A 7585-nucleotide genomic window follows, 5' to 3' on the forward strand; every position below is an offset into this window, starting at 1 on the left:
CACGCGACGATCATCCCAAAAGCCCAACATCCTTTGATTACACCCCTCATTTGGAGGAAAAATTTCTGTAAATACGCCGTAGCTAGGGTTCGAACCGCAGGTGCCTGGGTGGCAATATGAATGTCCTACCGCGGCACCATGACCCCGGGACTAATTGTTACATATTGTAAAAAAATGATTAATCAAACTGGGTAACGTCGAGCCTGGGATGATCAGCCCAACCCCACAGAAGTTTCCCACTGATCACCAGGGTAAATCAGGAAGTGCTTACAGCGGGCAGCCCAGGAGCCCGACATTCTTTAGTTGCATGCCTCATTTGGAAGAAAAGTTTTTATAAATTCATCATAGCTGGGGCTCGAACCATAAATACCTAAATGATAATCTGAATATTCTACTACTGTACCATAGCCCGAGACTAATTGTTACATATTCTAGCTTCAGCATGAGATTGTTAGATTGCAGACATGAGTGTATTATCCCATAAATACTGTTTTCTTTAGAAGAATTTTTCTTGTGCTTAGATGAAACACATCCATAACTTTTGATCATCGAGAAAGTCAACAACAATTGGTGCTTTTCTTTCTATTTTTTAGATTAATTTAATTTTTCCCACAGAGTTGGATGCATGCCTAAAAAATAATGGGTTTAGTTCATGCAAAAGTAGCTGGATAAGTCCACTTAATATATTTGCAGAAGGATGTGATCCTGTTATGTGTTCTAATACAATTTTCAAGTGACAGAGAAGCCTCCACCTGGATAGATGTCTAGACCACACACGAATAAGTTGATGCATTAATTATTTTAAAAAAAAACTTTTTCAATAATCATCATAAATAATTGAGTGAATTCTGACAAAACCTCAATAATGGCGAAAAAAAATAAAATACTTTCCTAATTTTGTCAGGCAATCTCAATTATTATATTCTGTTTGATTGGCCACAACGAAGCCAACGTGGCCTATACGATATATATGCATTATATTTGACGTGTGGCGTGTTCTAGTCTAAATATGAAGTAAAATAAATCACATCTACTTTTTTTTTCTAGTCTAAATTATGTATATTTAATTTAGTCATCATGTGTTTATTGTTATGTCATATATATAAAAAACTACATTATTGGAAAAAATCAAAATAAAATGATAAATTTCAGAATAATTAAAATTAAGAGTTTTAGGTCGTACTCAAGAGGATTAATTTAGCTCAATTATTTGATACGTGAGGCAAACAATCATGAATATTTTATTTAACTTTCTTATTCGCATGAATCATAATAATAGAGCACAATTATGGTTTGAATCTTGTTTGTTCATTATTCCATATATTAATAGCGTGGAAAGAACAAAAATGATTGAGGACTAAATATCAAAAAGCAATAATTCCTATGTTCGATCTCGATCTCGGTCTCGGTCTCGATCCTCTACACAAAGATTTATGATGATCAAAAGGGGTTTGAAACATCTTACCTGTTCGAAGAAGTTAGAGAGAATGCATTGCTAAACTTCGATATATTTTCACTTATAAGACTCCTATAAATAAATAATACACTATTGATCCTGTCGGAATTTAAATCAGACGGATCGTCAGGTGAGGTGGATGAAATATTGACTGAATCATGATGTCTCGAAAAGAGGTATGCTGAGATGACTTTATGTTGACCAAGTCATCATGAATTCTCTAGTCAACCCTACCTGCAACCAGTGACCAGGTTGCCCCGGTCCCTAGCACCCCGATACTCGAGGCAGATCCAACGAATATATAAGTAACAGATTAAGACGCATAATAATGAAATGAATGAATAGTGAGTACGGAGAACGAACTTTGACCCAGGGGAACGCCCTCAGGTGGGACGCTGCTCGAGTTGCTGTGACCCAGAAGAGCAGATGACTATGAACAGGCTGGAGTGCTGGATCTAACGACGAGGAGCCGAACGCGATGGCACGAAACTCAATGTGACCTTGGCACGTAGGCCGAGCTATGACATTGGCACACAGACCGAGAGATAATAGCGGCACGTAGGCCCAGGTATAATAATGGCGCAAAGGTTGAAATATGACAACGACACGCAGGCCGAGACGGACTAGATCGGAATGATCGAGTGGAATGCTAGATTGTCAGAACACAGACTACGCAAACATTGGTCCGCGTCGAATCTAGAGGCAAGGGCACCAGCAAGTCAAATCTGACGACAGGGCTGCTAGCTGATCAGATCCGGCAGCGAGGGCACCGACAGTGGCGCCGACAGCGACATCTATGGCTGACGGCTGCTAGCCAGGACTATGGAGCGAAGAGAGGCGGCGTCGGGCATCGATATGGAGTGGGAGAGAGGGTTGCCGACGCGTGGGTTGCTTGCTGAGACTGTCGACAAGAGGAGAGGGAGAGAGGGTTGTCGGCGCGTGGCAGTGTGAGTGAGGGAGAAAATGAGGGATCTGGCGGTGTGCTTCTAAGCCGACGATGGCGGGAGGCGGCTGTGCGAGAGAGATAGAGAGAGAGAGAAGATGAAGGGCAGAGGTGGCGACGAATGGTGGGTTGCGTGAGGAAGGCGGCGTAAGGAGGAGAAGGTGGGGAGTGGCGGTCGCGTGTGTGTGCTGCGGAAAAGACGACGCCGACTCATGAGATGGCATCGGCATGCGTGAGGCGGCAGCGTGAGCGTAATACCCCAGTTCTGAGATTCTGGTTAAGTATAGCTTAAAAGGTTATATAGTACTATCCATATCACCAAGGTGCACCTTCCTTTTCGGAAGCCCAAAGTTAAGCGTGCTTGGCTTGGAAAAATCTAAGGATAGGTGACCTCCTGGGAAGTTTTCCAGGGTGCGTGCGAGTGAGGACAAAGCACGCTGAAAGGACCTCCGGTGGTCTGTGGAGCTAGTCGTCAACCCGATGAGCAATTCTTGGTGGCGTTCCCGGTTCGGTCGGGTGGGGCCTGTCCGAGCTGGGCGTTACAGATGGTATCAGAGCGATCTTGTGACCGTGAGTGTGCCTGTAGTAGGAGCACCTAGGGCACCACTTAGCGAGGGAGATTCTGGGATTTGTCTGTAGTGTGATTCATGGTCACACAACGAGAACGTTGTGTCTTTAAATGGGGGTGATTGTAATACTCCGGTTCTGAGATTCTGGTTAAATATGGCTTAAAAGGTCAAATGTACTATCCATATCACCAAGGTGCACCTTCATTTTCGGAAGCCCAAACTTAAGAACTCCAAAGTTAAGCGTGCTTGGTTTGGAGAAATCTGAAGATGGGTGACCTCTTGGGAAATTTTCCAGGGTGCGTGCGAGTGAGGACAAAGCACGCTGAAAGGGCCTCCGGTAGTCTGTGGAGCTAGTCGTCAACCTGATGGGCAATTCTTGGTGGCGCTCCCAGTTCGGTCGGGTGGGGCCCGCCCGAGCCGGGGCGTTACAGTGAGGGCAAGGGGCTACCGGCATCGGACATGGCCGACGTCAGAGGCAACGAAGGCGGCCACCCCGTGCATCTTCCTCCTAGCGGCAGAAGCAACCAACACCCCACCCTCAACGTGGCTCCACATGTGAAAAGACCACATTGCCCCTCCTCCTTTCCCTAATTTCCTCTAAACCCTCTAGATATATCCACATCATAAGTCTCCCCTTCAAAACTAGTCGAAGAAGGCGCAACTCCGACTGACTAGACTCAGCCAAACGAAAAACAAAATCCCTCCTAAATGCATAGTCAGATTGTTGGGCTTGTCATATAGTGTCAGACGAGTAACTATGATAGTGCCGAGTAAGTGACTGAAGTAATACCGAGTGAGCGACGAAAAATGGTACCGATCATATGCCGAGTAAGCGATCAATTGAATGTCGTTCGGGAGACCAAGTGATATCGCGAAGACGGTCGGACAAGCCTGAGCAGGCGACTGAGCAAATGCAAACCGAGTGATTATAAGAATGTTGAGTGAGTGGCTAAGCGGTACGAGCGAGCAACCGAGCTGATGTTGATCGAGCGACAGTAAATCATGGCCAGACAATTGAGAGAATGATGGATGAGCAGAGCCATGAGTGCGACCGAGAAAAATACTGACCGAACGACAGTGAATCGCGACCAGGTAATCGAGAGAATGATGGACGAGTAGAGGCGTGACTGCGATCGAGAAAAATGCAGACCGAATGACAGTAAATCACAACCGGGCAATAGAGAAAATGCTAACGAGTGAAGTGATGACAAGTGAGTAAAGCCATGAGCGTGATCGAGAAAAATACCAATCGAGCAATAGTAAATCGCAATCGGGCAATAGAGAGAATAATAGATGAGCAAAGCTGGGAGCGCGACCAAGAAAAATGTCGATCGAGTGATAGTAAATCGCAACCGGGCAATAGAGAGAATGTTGGACGAGTGAAACAACGACAAGCGAGCAAAGCAATGAGTGTGATCGAGAAAAATACCGATCAAGCGACAGGAAATCAAGATCGGGTGACCGGAAAAAAGCCAACCAGGCAAAAAGGAGAATGTCGATCGGGTGGAACGACGACAGGCAACCGATGTCGAGGGCGTTGTTGGTGCAACCTTAGGTCAAGGTTGACCTGGTTGACCCGACTCGAGGTGACTTGACTCGAGTTGTATTTTGATGTTTGACTTGGGAAGATTGTCGGTGCAACCTTAGGTCGAGGTTGACCTAGTTGAGTTGCATGTTGATGTTTGACACTCGTGAGAGAGTTCTATTCTTGATGTTTGACAAGAATAGGTGTTTGGGAGATTGTAGGTGCAACCTTAGGTCAAGGTTGACCTGGTTGACCTGATTCGGGAAAAGTCCAAGCAGGGAGCTTGGCACGAAAAGTCCAAGCATGGAGACTTGGCAAAAAGTCCAAGCAGGGAGCTTGCACGCGAAAAGTCAAGTATGGAGACTTGGCATTGGAAAAGTCCAAGCAGGGGCACGCGAAAAGTCCAAGTATGGAGACTTGGCTCGGAAAAGTCAAGTATGGAGACTTGGCAAATCCAAGCAGGGAGCTTGGCACGAGGAAAAGTCCTAACTGGGATGTTAGGCAATGGGAAAGCCCTAACCGGGATGTTAGGCGGTTGGAAAGTCTGGTGAGTGAAGCGAGGCGGTGAGAAAGTCCTAACTGGGATGTTAGGCGGTGTGAAATCCTGGTGAGTGAAGCCGGTGGAAAGTCTGGTGAGTGAAGCCGGGCAAGGAAAAATCCAGATGGATCGGGGATGATCGGACTTACGGTGTTGGAAAGTCAAGTAGGTCAAGAGTGATCGGATACTTGACACGAAGAGGAAAATCCAGATGGATCGGGGATGATCGGACATCGGTGTGGAAAAGTCTAAGTGGGTCAAAGGGATTGACCGACACTTGGGGAGTGCTAGCAGGTCAAGGGTGGCCGGATGCTAGGCATGATGTACCAACAGTCAAGGTTGACCGGATGTTGGTGTGGAAGCCTTAGGTTTAGGGTTGAAAAGTTTGGATCGGGTGACCGATCCAATGATATGGCTCATCGATCGGTCGGTGACCGATCGGTGACCGATCGATATGCTGCGATGGTTATCGATCGATGCGGAGACCGATCGAAGGAGATCGATGGCGCGGAGAAAGAAGCTGATCGGTCCGTAGACCGATCGGAGTTCCTGATCGGTCCGTAGACCGATCGGGGTTCTCTTCTCTGCACCGATCCGGAGTTCTGATCGGTCCATGGACCGATCGAGACAGGGACGGAACAGAAGCATAGGCTTCTTCCCATTGGCTACTGTGATGTTACTGATCGGTCCACCGATCGATCGCCGTTGCGACGCAACGCTAGTTTCTTCACTGTTTCTTCTTCGCGGTGAGAGCTTCTACAGGGAAACTTCTTCTACTTCTTCACCTTCTAGCTTGCTTCATTGCGATCGAGCTTTGTTGAGCTCTCGTCTAAGCTTCGGGTCAGCTGCTGCTGTTGTCCGAGAAGTTGTTGCTTCACAGGCAGTCGACGAGAAGGCGAGTTAGTGTTTATACATTGTTCTTGTCTTTCTACTTGTATTCCTTGTATTCTAGTCTGCTGTTGCAAACGTTTGTGGCGAGGTTTCTCCACCCACAAGGAGTATATTGTATTAGCCGGTTTTCCGGGGGCTCATCCACCGACGGATTGATAGGGCTCGTCCACCTCACGGACACGCCGAGGAGTAGGAGTTCATCTCCGAACCTCGTTACATCCTTGCGTTTGAGGTTTGCTTTCTTCTTCTTAGTTTCTTCCTTGTATTTCCGCTGCAACTAACCTAATCGTAGGAAGAAACGCGAAAGATTGGGGTCGGCTATTCACACCCCCTCTCTAGCCGTACGAAGGATCCTAACAAGTGGTATCAGAGCGAGGTCGCTCTTCGACGGATCAACACCCGGGGGAGCACGGGCTAGAGATGGATCTCTATGGAGAAGATGTCACCATTCCACCCTTCTACGAATGCGGCGACTTCGCGTATTGGAAGGTAAGGATGAAGTATTTTCTTATGACTAACATAATGAATTGGTTTTGTGTACAAGAAGGATTTACTCCTCCGGTGGATAAGGAAGGAAAACCACTTGAGAAGAAGGAGTGGACAAGAGAACAAATTCACAAATCCGAAATCAACAAAGAGGTAACGAAAATAATTGAATTTTCATTGCCTACTAACATCTTGTGTAAGATAGGTTACAACAATGCCAAGGAATTATGGGATAACTTGGCCAAGTACCATGAAGAGAGCTCCACTTCAAGCCATGAAGAGGAGCCTAGTGAGCCAAGTAGCTCACATCATGAAGAGAGCAAATTGGAAGTTGAGGGTTACTCAACATCTAAAGAAGAAGAGGAAGTGAGTTCTTCTTCTTCAAGATCGGAGCACGAAGAAGAAGCTTCTACCTCCGGGAGGGATGAAGAAGAGAGCATCCATTTATCCTCAACCCTAGGTAACTCAAACACTTTAAGTTCAAGTAAATTGCATATAATGTGTTTTGAGTGTAGGGAATTTGGGCACTACAAGAGTAAGTGTCCAAAGAGGGTAAGGAAGATTCCACCGGCGCCAAAGGTCAAGGTAGCCGAAGTCCCGACACGCAAGGGCAAGGAGCACGTGGTGTGCTTCCAATGCAAGCGAAGGGGACATTATCGGAGTCATTGTCCGAGGGGAATGCAACCTCACAAGGGCAAGAGACCGAGCACTTCTATAGGGGGAGCTAAGGCAAACCCTAAGGTATCATTTAAGTCTCATTCGTGCAATACTAGTAAGATGCATGCTAGAAATTTTATTGCACTAGTCAATAATGATAAGCATGATAACATTAGAAATCGATACACATGCTTAGGTGCCAAACATGTCAACCTAGATAGGGATACTACTAGGAATGCCAACCCTAGAATTACCTCATCTAAGGTTAAGGAGAACCTAGGTAGGAATACCAAATCAACTAGACACATGCCTAGGAATGCCTCAAAGAAAAATGACAAATCAAAAATTGAGGTATTAGAGAAGGAGAATCAAGTCTTGAGGTCAAGACTTGATACTTTGGAAAAGGCTCTTAAGAACTTGGAGAAGTCATCTCTAGGGTTTAAGGGTCAAATTTCAAAGCCCAAGGACAAGAAAGGTTTGGGTCACAAACCTAAGTCCCAATTGGTCAAGCCCACTTACC

The sequence above is a fragment of the Zingiber officinale genome, chromosome 4B, assembly GCF_018446385.1.
Source record: "Zingiber officinale cultivar Zhangliang chromosome 4B, Zo_v1.1, whole genome shotgun sequence".
NCBI classification, from domain to species: domain Eukaryota; kingdom Viridiplantae; phylum Streptophyta; class Magnoliopsida; order Zingiberales; family Zingiberaceae; genus Zingiber; species Zingiber officinale.